The sequence below is a fragment of the Chelonia mydas genome, chromosome 6 (genome assembly GCF_015237465.2).
Source record: "Chelonia mydas isolate rCheMyd1 chromosome 6, rCheMyd1.pri.v2, whole genome shotgun sequence".
In the NCBI taxonomy this organism is placed as follows: domain Eukaryota; kingdom Metazoa; phylum Chordata; order Testudines; family Cheloniidae; genus Chelonia; species Chelonia mydas.
In genome coordinates this window covers 54,659,262-54,672,968 of record NC_051246.2, presented here as the reverse complement: position 1 = coordinate 54,672,968, position 13,707 = coordinate 54,659,262, and the positions used below count along the sequence as shown (strand labels likewise).

The 13,707-nt window shown below is 42.1% G+C and overlaps 1 long non-coding RNA gene across 1 annotated transcript in view; it reads right to left on the bottom strand.

Annotated features, from left to right (window-relative positions):
* Positions 1 to 4,637, bottom strand: part of LOC119566527 — a 49,263-nt gene extending 44,626 nt beyond the window's left edge. The window contains exon 1 of the long non-coding RNA XR_005225683.2: positions 4,512 to 4,637. This is a non-coding gene — a long non-coding RNA (uncharacterized LOC119566527). The remainder of the gene's footprint in view (positions 1 to 4,511) is intronic.
* Between the last annotated feature and the right edge of the window lie 9,070 nt (positions 4,638 to 13,707).

Below are 13,707 nucleotides of genomic sequence, written 5' to 3'. Positions count from 1 at the left end.
TGGTGAATCATTTTAAATAATAAATCTGTGAACAATCATGATCTGGCTGTGTATAATTTGCAAATAGAAGAGGAGGGGTATTTGTTGAGAACATCATTTGTTGTGTAAATTATTTGTTGTTTATTTACCCTACTTTACTTAGGACTTTGTTAAATAGGGTCTGCTCCTGTCAAGTGCTGTAAATTGCTGAGTACCCTCTAGCTGTTGAGAATTGAATGGTTTTGATGTATGTCTATCTATCTATAGTATTTAAGGAGTGTTATTCTCCCTAGCATCCAGTTGTCATCTAAACCTATGGGTCCCTGATTTGCTTGTATTTGGTAGATATAACTGGGCTATATGGTTATAAGAGAGGTTGTTTTCTTTCTTTTTGTATGTTGGAGAAGGGCACAAGTGAACCTAGGTCCTGATCCAACATCCACTGAAGCCAATGGAAAGACTTCCATTGACTTCATTGAGTGTTGGATCAGGACCCTAGCCATAAAGTGGCTGGGTATGGAGAAATGTAGGTGCCTTCAGACATGTTAGTCTCCATGTTAGTGCCTCCAGAATTGCTAACCTCTTCAAAAGGGATGGGGTGATGTGGCCTGAGGGTGAGGTGCATTGAGGCCAGTGGAGCTAGGGAAGCGTGGGAAAGGAGAGCAAGGGCTACCTTTCCCTAAAGTGACAGGGCTCTTGCTAAAGCACATGCCACTGGGCCTGATCCTAAGCTCATTAAGGTAAATGGAAAGGCTCCTATTTCATTAAGTGGGTTTCGGATCAAACTTATAATGTAGTCCTGTGTCTGTCCTGTAACTGGACCCATATGTTCCCAAACACCCAGAGAAACTGAACCGTATTCTATATAGAAGACAATAGGTCTGTACCAGCTTCTCGCATAAGAAGCGCTGGTCCTTAGCTTATTAACTAACCCATCAGTAAACAATGTTAAAGGTCTTTTTTCCAAGATCACTGAGTGTATCTGTTAAATAAAATTGCTGGCTTTTTTATTCCAATGCACTAAATTAGGGATCGGCAACCTTTGGCATGCAGCCCAGCAGGGAAATCCACTGGTGGGCCTGGCCGGTTTGTTTACCTGCAGCGTCCACAGGTTTGACCAATCACAGCTCTCACTGGCAGCGGTTCACCGTTCCAGGCCAATGGGAGCTACAGGAAGCGGCGCGGGCAAGGGACGCATGCCAAACATTGCCAATCCCTGCACTAAACTATAAGATCAGTTTAAAGTGTGATGCTCATTCACTGTATCTTGCCGGACAGAAGTTTATTATTAAAATATTATCCCAAAAGATATTAGGAATTATGTATATTTTCATTTATAAATGGTGTTTCCCGCTAAAGATAATTTAAAATGTATCTGTGAGTGAGTGAGCGAACGAAAGAAATTGCAGAAACAGTTTGTTCAAGAAACATGGGTAAAATACTGTAAAGCACTTTCTTAATAACCATTATTTCCAGAGAACAATCATAACTTAGCTGACCATAGCACACCATAGTGCCATGTGTTTGTCTCTTCAAGCACATGTAGGTTAGGCCAGAGATCTCAAAAATACTAGGTTATGGGACAGTAGTTCTCGAAATTATAGCTTTTTAAATTAACATTCCTTTAGCCTTAAAATTCCATTTGCTGCCCTGCAAGGTGAACACTATTGAATTACATTCAGTTCCTGCAGCAAACACATTCTTTTTCTGAAAGACTGGTGGAATTTTAAGGCTCCCACATTATAGCTAAGAAAATAAATCATGCATAAATGTTCCATTTTGTAACGTTCTGTCTAAAGCTGTCTGTATACTCAGTGATTGGTCAATATGAGTGGATCATAGCAGATCCAATTATTAACTGAAAATACAGAGAGTGTGTAACAGGATGGCTTGCCCCTATCATGGTCTGGGGCCACCCAGCCCTGTTCAATTATCAGACCCAAGTGGAAAACGGGCAGGTGTTTTCTATAAAGGATGGAGAGAGCACTGTTAGGAGGAGAGCTGCAGGAGACAGGTTGATTCTTGTGACTGCCCTGGATTAAAAAGAATGGTAGAGAGTGAAAGGCCCCGTGTTCCTGCAGCCTGTGTTGATTGGGGAATAAGCATTCAGGTATTGCTATTCCACCTGAAATAGCACCCACAATTTGACATTCATTCCACATTATCAAAGCTCTTTAAACATAAAATATTAAGAATTCCATACAATGAAAAAAAACATGGACCCCATTTCCATGAAAGATGCAGGTATTCCAACTTTTGGAGGCTTGCCACCTCAAAATCCCATCTTTTATAGTCAGTTGTATGATTGATCACCTTCGCAATAATAGTTTAGTTTGAGTTATAGGTTATCTTCCACACGAGCAAATAAAAGGAACTTAGTGTAATAAAGTGACTAGTGTGAAAGGCCACTGTCCTTTACTGGAAACATTAAGAACTGTTTGGTTGTGTTTCACAGAACCTGTACTGCTAGTTGCTGACAGTTTCTCCTTTAGCTAACATTATAAGGATCCATGCTTTCCTTGCAGTAAGATCTGAGTTCCACCCCTTCTGCTGCCGTGAAGTTCTGCGTAGCTATAATGTGCAGCATAGTGACAACTATGAAGTGGTAGAGGGCCATGGACTTGTTACAATATGCTGGTGCCAGAGTACAAACACATTTATACAAAATAGTAAACTTAGGTCAGAAACTGAATGTTGTTGCCTTTGTGTGGCAGAGCCTTAACTCATTTGTCGTGCTGTAAGGGTCACTGCACTGTGCTCTCAATTTACAAGGGAATACAAACCTACACAATTTCTCAAAATGACAGAAGGAATTGTTACACCAGAAGGATTAAGTACTTAAGTTTTGTAACTGTCTACAGAAGGAAGAAAATGGAATCACTGCATTCTTCCCTGTATGCACTTTATGATAACTCATTTGTAGGTACCTGATGACTAAAAGTATAAATATATTAGCCAGTTCTTCATATTAAATCCTTTTAAAGCCACTATACACTGTGTGGCTTTTCAAATGAATTATCCTGAGCCATGGCCATAGTCATGTTCTAAGAGTCACAGATTTCTGAGTTTACACCAGGGAGAGCTACTTGCTGGCAAATTAGAAGCATCCTTATGTGTTTTCGCTTTCTTGTTTCTTTCTCTGTTTGGGCACGATGTCTTCCCAGCATTATTGATGGGCTGTGTGACTGACATCTGCTGAGGAAATCAATAGAGACTTGCTTCCTATAAATGACAGGTAAGCACATCAAAAGCTCTGATTGGGCCAAACTCAGCTGTCAGAGGGAAACAAACTCCCACAGTGAATTGTAAACTAAACATGATAGATTTCTGCAGACATTTTTAATCCAAACTGCTACTACTTTGACTCTATAACTAAACAGATTCAGATTTTGATATGAAAACCAGAACAGCTAGAGGTGTGTGTGTGTGTTTGTGTTTGTGTGTGTGTGTCTTTCTCCTCCACTGGCATTGTCAAGCTATATAAAAATTATGAGCCATATTGTGGAATGCACAGAGCACAGATCTGTGGGATGGTATATGCAAAAACTGGCTTAAAATTCTTCTTTACACTACATTGATCTCAGAGCAACCTCTATTCAAACCTGTCCTCCCTCACTCCCTCCCTGGGCAATTAAAGCAGATGAATTACAATAGCTACAAAAAGCCACAAGAAAATGAAAACACATCTGAAGTTTGGCATGATAAACAGGCATTCTGGCCACACTTTCTTTTCTCCAGCCACAATCCCCTTTCTCTGCTATAGCAATAGGGAGGTAGTGTGGCATAAAAGCCTGTACACTGGGCTGTATGTTACCAAAGGATCACACTTTACCCTGAGGTGGGTTGATCTTGTAACAAACATTAAAAAATCATGAGTCAGGCTCTCCAAATTAATGAAACTGCTTTCAAAAATAACAAGAGTTTTTAAAAATAACATGCTTTAGTTTGTTGTTGTTGTTATTTATTATTTAAGCCTCTAGTTTCTGGAACTTCAGGATGTACTCAGGTTTTTCTCTGCACCCATGAGGACTAGAAACTCACTTTTAAAAAAATGTAAGCTGAAATTCTCATGCAATCAGTTGCCTCCAGGAGCTGGGGCTTTAAGAAAAACATGAACTAGCTTGACACTTATGATAAAATCATGAGAGTTACCCACACTGTTGTTTCAGAACCACTTAAGCCAACTTTAAGACTACATGAATGTGGTCTGCTGCAAATCAGCCTCCCTGCACCAGAGGCTCTGAGCTTTGGGGTTTCTTCATTATGTTTACTTCCTCCATGCCATAAATTTGCAGGCAATGACTAGGTCACTTCCCCATGGAGTGACCCCCCTCACATTCAGTCTCAGAGACTGACAGATTCCTCAACAAAGACCTTGATACAATAGTCACACAACAGTGTGAGGGACAGAGGCAAGTTGCAAACAGATGCACTGACATTGTTATCCAACAGAAAATGAGCCAAATTCATCCCTATTGTTAACTCCACTGTGTGGATCATTTTGAAGAGGAGTAAATATGTTGTTTTCTTACCCCTATATTCCTGCTTTTTGAAGAGTGGAGGATGATTTCCAAGTTGCCATGTATTCTTGCAGCTGGTATATTCTGTGCTCTTAGGAAGTTGTTCTAAGAGGTATGGAGTTTATTGTGTTAGAAAGCAAGCAAGTTGTGACAGCTGCCAAATGAAAATTTTCGCTGGTGCTCACAGGGTTCACATGTCCAGTCAGTTTCATGCACTGTTTAACACAACAGGCAAGCCCAGCAAGGCAGAGAATATCTGAAAATCACTTACCAACTCTCCCAGACATGGATTTAGATTTCCTGCTTAACATGACATCTTTGTTTGGGAAATAAAGTCTGAAAATAAAAAGAAAATGTTCGTATAGGCTAAGGGTCTGATCCTGTAAACACTTAATAACAGACATTGAGCCAGATCCTCAGTTGGTGTAAATCAGTACAGTTTCACTGGAGTAAATAGAGCTATGGCAGTTTACACTGAGTGGCTATGGCAGTTTACAGCTGAGGATTTGCCCCAGAATTCTTGCTACTGCAAATAGTCTACATTGAGGCCAATCGGAGCTATGGGTTCTCTGCATGTCTGAAAATCAGGCCGTTCCATTCATACCTAAGTGCCCAACTATATACTTAGACACCCACATTTGAAGATTATGTCTTTGGTGATTAGACAGATTGGTCATGAGTAATGAGGGCCTAACGGGGCTAATCCCACCTGTTAAATCTCCTCTCCTTTACTTCTTTAAACAAACAAAACTTCAGTCTGACAGCTACCTTTCTTTCCCCTCTTCTCTCAGGCTGCACAATGGAGAAAACGGCGGGGATGAGCAGAAGGAAGAAAGGAGGAAGGGGCAGAGGCATCTAGTTTCTTCAGTGCTGCAAGATAGACTGCAGCCAAGGGAGGGAGAGAGCAGGAGTGTCTGGCACCTTCAGTACAGCAGCATCACAGAGTACAGCAGGGAAAAGGAGCAGGTGAGCTTGGTAGCCTCCAGCCCATAAGAAACCTTCTCCTTGAAAGTATAGAGCAGCCCTGAGATCACTGCATACTCACAGGCTGCTTTCAGTCCTCTTTGAAGCTAAAGAAAGTTAATGCCAGAGTATGAGCACAGGAGGAGCCTCAATGCAGAACTCAGTCCCCTCCTCAAGTGGAGCCCAACGGGGGGATAGTAAAGGCAGAGGAGTGAGGAGCTGGCCAGGGAGGCAACAGTTACAGGCCTGTGACCTGGAGAAAGGATGGGAAAGGAAAAGCGGGAAGCAGAGCTCAGGGGCAGGGGCCTTCTGCTTTTCAGGAGAAGCAGGGGGAGCAATGTGGAAGCTACAGTAGAGGAGGATTGTGGGGATGGCCCTAGATCAGCTAGCATGGTGGCTGATTTTGTTGGAAGATCTTTTTGTGTGGGAAGGAGCGTAAAAAGAAAAAGTGTAGTGGAGTATCTAATTATCTATTTGCTAATCCCAGGCCCAACACTTATTTGGGGCATCAGCCATTGTTGTGACCAGGATCCATTTAGCAAATTCAAGAAAGTAGGCAAAGATTTACTGGCGTGTCACAGGAGAAATGTTCAAAAACTAACTCTATGAACTAATGTCAGGCAGATGTAGGGAAACCCCAGCACCAGCTCCAAATAAATTATTATGTGAGCATTCTGCAATTTAGCCAGTTGGTTCTCAGAGCATGACTGGAAGCAGAATCAGATTGAGATGCTCTAGGCGTGTATATTTCAAGGACCCCAGCTTCTGGAGACATGATTATTTTACATTAAAATCTCAGCTTTTATTTTTAAGAAGTAAGTTTCTATGCCTGATCTTTGGGAAGAAAAGCCTTAAAATATGACCCATGTGTAACCACTACAGTGATAGTTGCCTGATACAATAGCTCTGAGTGGAACTGCCCCATACATCTCAATGGGGTGTTAACTCTAAGACCCACTACTTTGGGATCCTCACCAGTACCACCCGCAGAGGATTCTATGTAGCAAGAGGAGAAGAGTGCATTGGGTCTGTCCCACCCACCCAAACAGATACAGTCTAGCTACTTGGGGGAGTGGGGAGGAGGTGAGAGGCACCCCTGCCTTTCTGAGGCTCTCTGCTGCCACCTCTGCAACTCCTAATGGGAAGAGAGGCCCCTGGTTTCACTTCTGGGGAAAGAAAGGGGCCTTTGCCTCCACCTCTGCTTCTCTGTCAAGAGAAAGCAGGCCCACTGCCACCACCTCTTCAAATAGCACATGGTGTCATGGCACAGTAGGGCACCCTGTGTCTTGGTATGCACAGGGCCCCAGATTGCCTTCATAGTAGGGGAGAAATTATTCTAGTATGCCTTTGTAGACTCCTGTTCTTCATCTGATTCAATACCAGGTGGGTCTCCCCCCTCACAGATTATAATAGCTTTAAGGTTGCTCTAAACTGCACCATCTACAACTGTCCCATGGCCCATTCTAATGGCTTGAGTCACTGGGGTACAGGAAAGCACCAGACTTTTCTCCAGACAGTACCCCCTTCGTGTTGGGCAAAGAGGAGAGGTGGTATAGGAGTCCTAATCCTAAATACCCAAGGATTCGCCTACCCAGGAAGTTTCCTTCATCAGCTGGACCACCACAAGAGACCTAAAATCTCCAATGGAGAAAGGAATCTGGCCTTTGATTTTCAGTATGTTTGGGGTGGACTGTTAAAAAAATTAGGTTGCTTTCTTAACGCTCTCTCGTACAATTGTCATGAAATGTATTATAAAATGAAGATATAGGGACAGATCCTTAGCTGGGGAAAACCAGCTGGGTGAAGCTGTGCCAGTGTGCAACATCTGACCTATATTCCCATCTTGGGAGACAAGAAAAGACATTTCACCAGGAGAATAGCCATCTCAAAGTAGCAGACATTCTTCTTGACTTTCTAAATGGATTGCAGTCCCTCCTCAGCTTGACTGGATTTAGATAGCACACTCCCTCTCTGTTAATGGCGGTCTTGGCTCCTTAACTCCATGCTAGGGATGTACAGTACAAGAGTACACCAAAATAATCCACTTAGCATTCACCAGCCCACTGCAATTATGCCATTGCTTTGCTAATTATGCTGGCAGAGAGCTTGCTAATGTCTTCTCCATCTCTATTTGAGTATTTAAACATTTTAATGAATATGTTATTTAGTGTAATAAAGCCAGAGTTTCATATTAAATTAATAGAGCAGTGCAACCAAGAATCCCATAAAAGCAATTTATTCTTGGTTTCCATGCAACTGATCTCCAAGTACCACCGGTTTGGCCATTTGAATTGTACACTGTCCCATGGACACTATATAAATACTATTCAATTACAAATGGCTATCATATTCAAGTGAATTTGATTTTTTTTCCCTTCTTTCAGCCAATCACTTCAAACAGCAGTTGATACTTGGTCTCTGTTGATTTCATTCCTGGATTTGTTTTCCTTGAGGTTATTACTTTTCATTTTTTAATACAGATACAAGATGTATCAATGTGTTTTCAGTGCTACTGTAAATTATCTTATCAGGCAGCCAAGTGCTTTCCCAAGTGCTAAGCTTGAGTAAACAGGCTTACACTGTTTCTCCAAGGGGCATGGAATCCTCCCCACTGGGCTGTGAAGAGTCTAAAATTCAGCTGTTAATACAGTAGCCTCCCATGCACCTGCTCCAACCACCATAACATTCCTCTGAGCTGATGCAAATAGAATCCTGGGGGTGATCCTGCAAGTTGCCGAGAATCTGAGTGAAGTCTATGGGAATGGTGGGTATTAATCCTCTCCCAGGAGATACTGCACACCTTGCAGGATCAGGTCTCTGCATAGCACATGTGTGAACTCACAATATGTACCCCTGCATGCTGTCCTCTACCCTATCACAATGGAATTGCACCATTTCACTGCTTCTTTGGCATTCTCACCTATGCAAGAAGAGACAAAAGTTTCCACCATAGGAAAAGAAATAAAACAACTCCCTCTTCCCCCAGTGTTGTGTATAACGGTGAAAAGTTCACATGAAAATTTGTACCATTTTGTTTCTGTTGATTTTGTGCCCTATAGATTTCACTTTTCACTATAAAATGAAATGGCTATTTTCAAACTGCAAAGATAGACAAATGCAAATGCTGAATTTCAAATGAGAGATTCTGAAGCCCTGTTTTGCTCAGAATGGGCTGGGCTTTCACTGGGAAAGATGTGTGCATGGAAAAGGAGCGGTCATCTTCAAGCAAAGAATTTAAGAAACATAGCAAAATTCTCAGAAAATTGACTCATATTTGAGTTTGTAAATAATGAAAAATGCCTCCACTTTTGGGGGGGAAGGTAATTTTTGTGTTTAAACACTTACTGCATCTCCACTGAGAACTGATAATACCAACTCTGCAATAGCTTTCAAAGCTTCCACAGCTCTGTGGTGACATAAAAATCAATGTTATGTCTGAAGTCCAGGGATCTGGAATAGATCTGAAGTCTTTGGCCCAGATGCATCCTCAAGGCTGGCTTTTGTCTAAACAGATCCTGCTGGAAAGCCAGCTGGCATGAGGAAGATGCTGTGAAGAAAAGCAAACACACCCTCTTTTATGGCACGTATGGGGGGGTCCTAACTACATCTAAGGGGAGTGATGTAATTGTTGGTATCTTATTATAATTGAAAGTTGCTTCACCAGTGGAAATCCTAAAGAAGATCAGGTGACTGCAACACCCCTGCTGAGTGTATCTGAAAAGTAGATTACTTTTATTTTGGTGATTAAATATGGATATTGGTACCTAACGTTAGGTCCCAAATTTGGAAATTGTTGGCCTTATTCGATTCTGCTTACTGTGGTGTCATGAGAGTTTTTCTACCTACAACTCTGCTGAAATAGTTTTGTGCTCTGGAGAAATTATCCCTAAGGTCTAGACAGAGAACAAGTGTTTAATTCTCTTCCCTGTGCAAAGCTCTGAGAACATGGTAACTTTTCCAGGGAATTCCACAGAAAGGGAGGGACAGAATTGTACTCTCCTCTAAGCTATAGGCTGCTGTCAGAACCAATCCATGGCAGTGGTAGCCTCCACAGCTGCCACACACCTCTAACCCAGGAGAGTGTTTGTCTCTGTGTGTTCCAGCTCCACTGGCTATGTCCCCACCTTATCGTTGATATTCTGCTCCACAGCATGCGGATAGTTCAACTACCTCAGGAGTGGGTTTTCCACACCTTGTTGTTCACATGCAGCAGAAATCCTCCAGCTCCTCCGCTTTCAGGCTGCTCTACAGACCTCATTTTGTGCTGGAAGATTTTCCCCCAAGATTGGACCTAACTTCACTTGTGCTGCAGATCAGATTTGAATGCTTAGTGCCACTCTCTGAGAAGAAGGTAGAACCCAGAGGTAGTTTCCACTTCAAACAACTAAATTTGGTTTCTTCTATTGTTGGGTACAGCATTAGCTGTCTGAAATGGAAACTCTTCAACATGAACAAAAAGGAAGTAAAACTTAAAAATCTACGTCCTGAGCCAATGCGAGAAACAAAAAGCTATATGTTCCACCTTGCATATTGCTGTTACGCTGGGAGTACCTTTCCCAGGCCTGAAGAAGAGCTCTATGTGGCTTGAAAGCTTGCCTTGCTCACCAACAGAAGTTGGTCCAATAAAATATATTACCTCACCCACCTTGCATCTCTAATATCCTGGGTCTGACAGGGATAAAATTACACTGCATACATATCTACTAGTATGTAAGCTGTTTGGGATAGGGACTGTGTTTGTATAATGCGTTACAGACAGGGTCGTCCCTAGGGTGGTGCAGGGCTTGGGACAATGCCCCACCTGCCACCGGCCCAGGCTCAGCCCCCACTCCACCCCTTCCCCCAAACCCCCGCCTCCCCTCTTCTAGCCCTGCCCTGCCCTGCCCCCCCCCCCGCTCCACCCCCATTCCACCCCTTTCCCCAAGCCCCACCCCGTCTCTTTCCAGCTTCCACCCCCTCCCCCAAGTGACTCTGAAAGCCAGCAGGACAGAGCAGAGCAGGTCACGCTCATTGCTGCTGGCACCAGCCTCCTGCTAACCTGCCAGGCCTCCCAGGACCCCATGTCCCAAAACACAGGGCACCCCAAAGTGCAGGGCCTGGGGCGGTTGCCCCAGTGCGTCCTATGGACGGGACAGTTCTGATAACAGAACAGGGTCCTGTTCCATGACTGGGGCTCCTAAGCACTACAATAATACAAATAATAATTCCACATAGAAACAAAATCCTCTTTCATTTACTTCATTCAGGCTTTGGGTCCCATGATCAGTCCCGGCACGAACTATGCATTAGCCAAGGGGAAAGGGATAGATGGAAGAAGTTAGGCAGCTCGTGTGCTAAAACCACGTATCATGCCCTCCAGGGCTAGTCTAAATTTAAAAGTTTGGTGGCATAGCTATGTCAGTTAGGCATGTGAAAAAATCACATCCTTAAACAACATAATGATGTGGACAAAAGCGTTGGTGTAGATGCAGTTATACTTGGGTGGGGTGGGGGAGTCCTTTGCTGATATTGTTTATTTCATTTGGTATAAGCTGCATCTCCAATAGAAGAGTTTGCCAGTATAGCTTTACCGGCAAACCCTCTCTAGTGTAGATAAGACCTAACATTATTTCATTATTTCCTTGCATGACCACATCTGTCTGTCTGTGCCACATGTTGTCTCTTGTCTTATACTTGTAATCTCTTTGAGGGCAGAGACCATTTGTTTGTTCTGTGTCCAAGTCACTACCACAATATAAAAAAATGATTATAATTCTAGTTTGTATGATTCCAGCTTTCTACCCTGAATGAACAAATGCAATGAACAAAACTCTGACTTAAACCCTCATTTACTCACTGGCATACTTGTGAAGCGTGTGTGTCTATGCACATTTGAAATAGAGTCCCTGGTGGATGATTTACAAAAAGTGTGTCCATATACATAAATTTTACTATCATCTGAATCAATATGCAATCCAGTCTACTGTTAAATCCTTTCCACTTTTATTTTGTATGAATTTATTACTCTTCACACAGCGCTCTGAAGTTTAAGTCAGGGGCTGCATCTTGATTACTCTAATTACTCTGCATTCTGAAAGTGGTGTGCTCGCACCAACTGAGCTAAACGTGCGTCAGAGTTACTATCCTAAATCCCCCTTCTTTAAGGGGTTTACAGACACTATCCCATCATAACCTGCTCCTAGCTGATTTTCAATAAACAGGAGGACTGCTTTTCTACCTCATTTCTCTTCCATTAATACTCAGTGACTTCAATGGGAATATTAGACATGCAAGGAATGCAGGATCACCCTGAGGCATCAACCTGAGAATGATTTTTTTTCAGTGTTTGAAGGTTTTTGTTTTCTTTTTCCTTTGCTTTTTAAAGTTACAAGGCTGCAAATAAAACCAGGTGTTTAGATGTTTTCTCCACCCCTCTGGAGACGAAGGCAAGTGATTAATTCAAAACATAACCATATCTTCTATTTCTATAGCACCTTTCATTGCAAAAAGCACCAATCCCAAAGCACTTAACAACCTAAATAAAGTAGGCATCATTACAATTCAGCATTTGCCATTCATCAGGGATTGTAATACTATAGCTCCAGTTTTAACTATAGGATAATTATTGCAGATACCTAGAGTAATGAATGTTGAGTTTTCAATGACAGACTGTTTGTGAGTGTGCAGAATGTGAACCAATTGTCCCAAAGCTAAAACGTAGCCACCTGGGGTGGAACACATCATCTGTTCAACAGCACATAGGAAAACTATGCAACAGTTGAAAAGAGGCATTGAAAATTACCACATCCATTTGCAGCTGAAAGATAAATTTTAGGTGTCTGAACTGGAACTAGGCCAAAAATGCTGACATTAACAACCTCTTCTCTAATGAAAAGTGATATGGGTTCTTTAATAGTTGCAAATAATCAGGACTTTTGTTTTAAATATCATCTGAAAAAATGATTTTGTCCAGTGCCCCTTCTGGTACCCTACCAGGGCACTGACTCCAATCTGAGTCAATGGATTCAATACCCCTTAATAAGTCACTAAAGCAACACCTTCAGTTATCTTTAGAGATTTCCATCTCCTAGTACTGACAGGTCAGCTCCTGCTTAGTTTTGCGAGATCTAATGAGACCACAGTCCATGGTACTGCTGCCAAGGATATTAGAATCATTTGGTGTTTCTAGAAAAAGTGAGTTTGCTGAGGTAGGCAAAGTTTCTTAAAAGTTACAGTAAGTTCTTGCCAAAGACATTTATCAGAGCTTGTAAAAATGGATAAATGTGCATTTACACAATGGAGTGAAATACAGTAGCTTCAGAAAGAATAATTGTCTTGAACAGTGCCTTAAAAATTGTCTGAAAATGCATATACTTACCTGAGAGACTAGAATAACATTTTAGAAATCTGTAGCAATATATCTATGCACTAAATGCTCAAATGTAAAGGGGGAGTACATTGAACTTGAGTGTGACTCTAGCACAATGATGCACAGTGGGTCCATGACAAAAACCCTAAGAGCTAGTTGACCACAACTTCCGAGTCATCCTTCTCTTTCTCTCATTGCCGGACTTAGAGAAGCAAGAACAATAACTGCCTGAATGATCAACTAGCATTGGCAGTGAAAGATAAAAATCTGTTAACTGTTTTAACCATGAAAGATTCATTCATACTGTGATAATGTTTAGGCGGGATTACAATGCAGAACAAAAAGATGGGAGAAGAGGTCCAGTTGCAGCTATCTTGTCAGTATTATTAAGCATCAAATATTCATGCTAACTGTCCTTCTTTATTTTTCTAGGCTGGAAGTGGATGCTGTCATGTAGCATCCCTACTCATAGAACATTTGATCCTTCACATCAGGCTACTCTAAATGGCTGCTAACTTCTGCTGTTTGTTCTGCAGGACAAATTTATTGTGATATAAGTCTCTGGGTTAGATTCTTAGATACACACACAGTACAGGTCAGGGAGTGCCATGATAATGGTGCTGCTTGGTTTCTTCCATCATGCACAATGCATTAGAACAGTTTCAGGGCTCCTTCCTAGTCACGTCACAAGACACTGAATAACCAGCCCAGGATCAGGGAAGCACGATGCCATCTCAACCACACCAGCTTCCCCTCTACACTGGCAGCAAGGATGTAGGTGACATATGACTCCCTGTATGTCACTGAATGATCATGCTTCTTTAGTGATCTTTCCATGGCCTCTTAGCAAGTGTTTGTAGCCATAACACACTGGCAGTGTGGCACATAGTGATCATG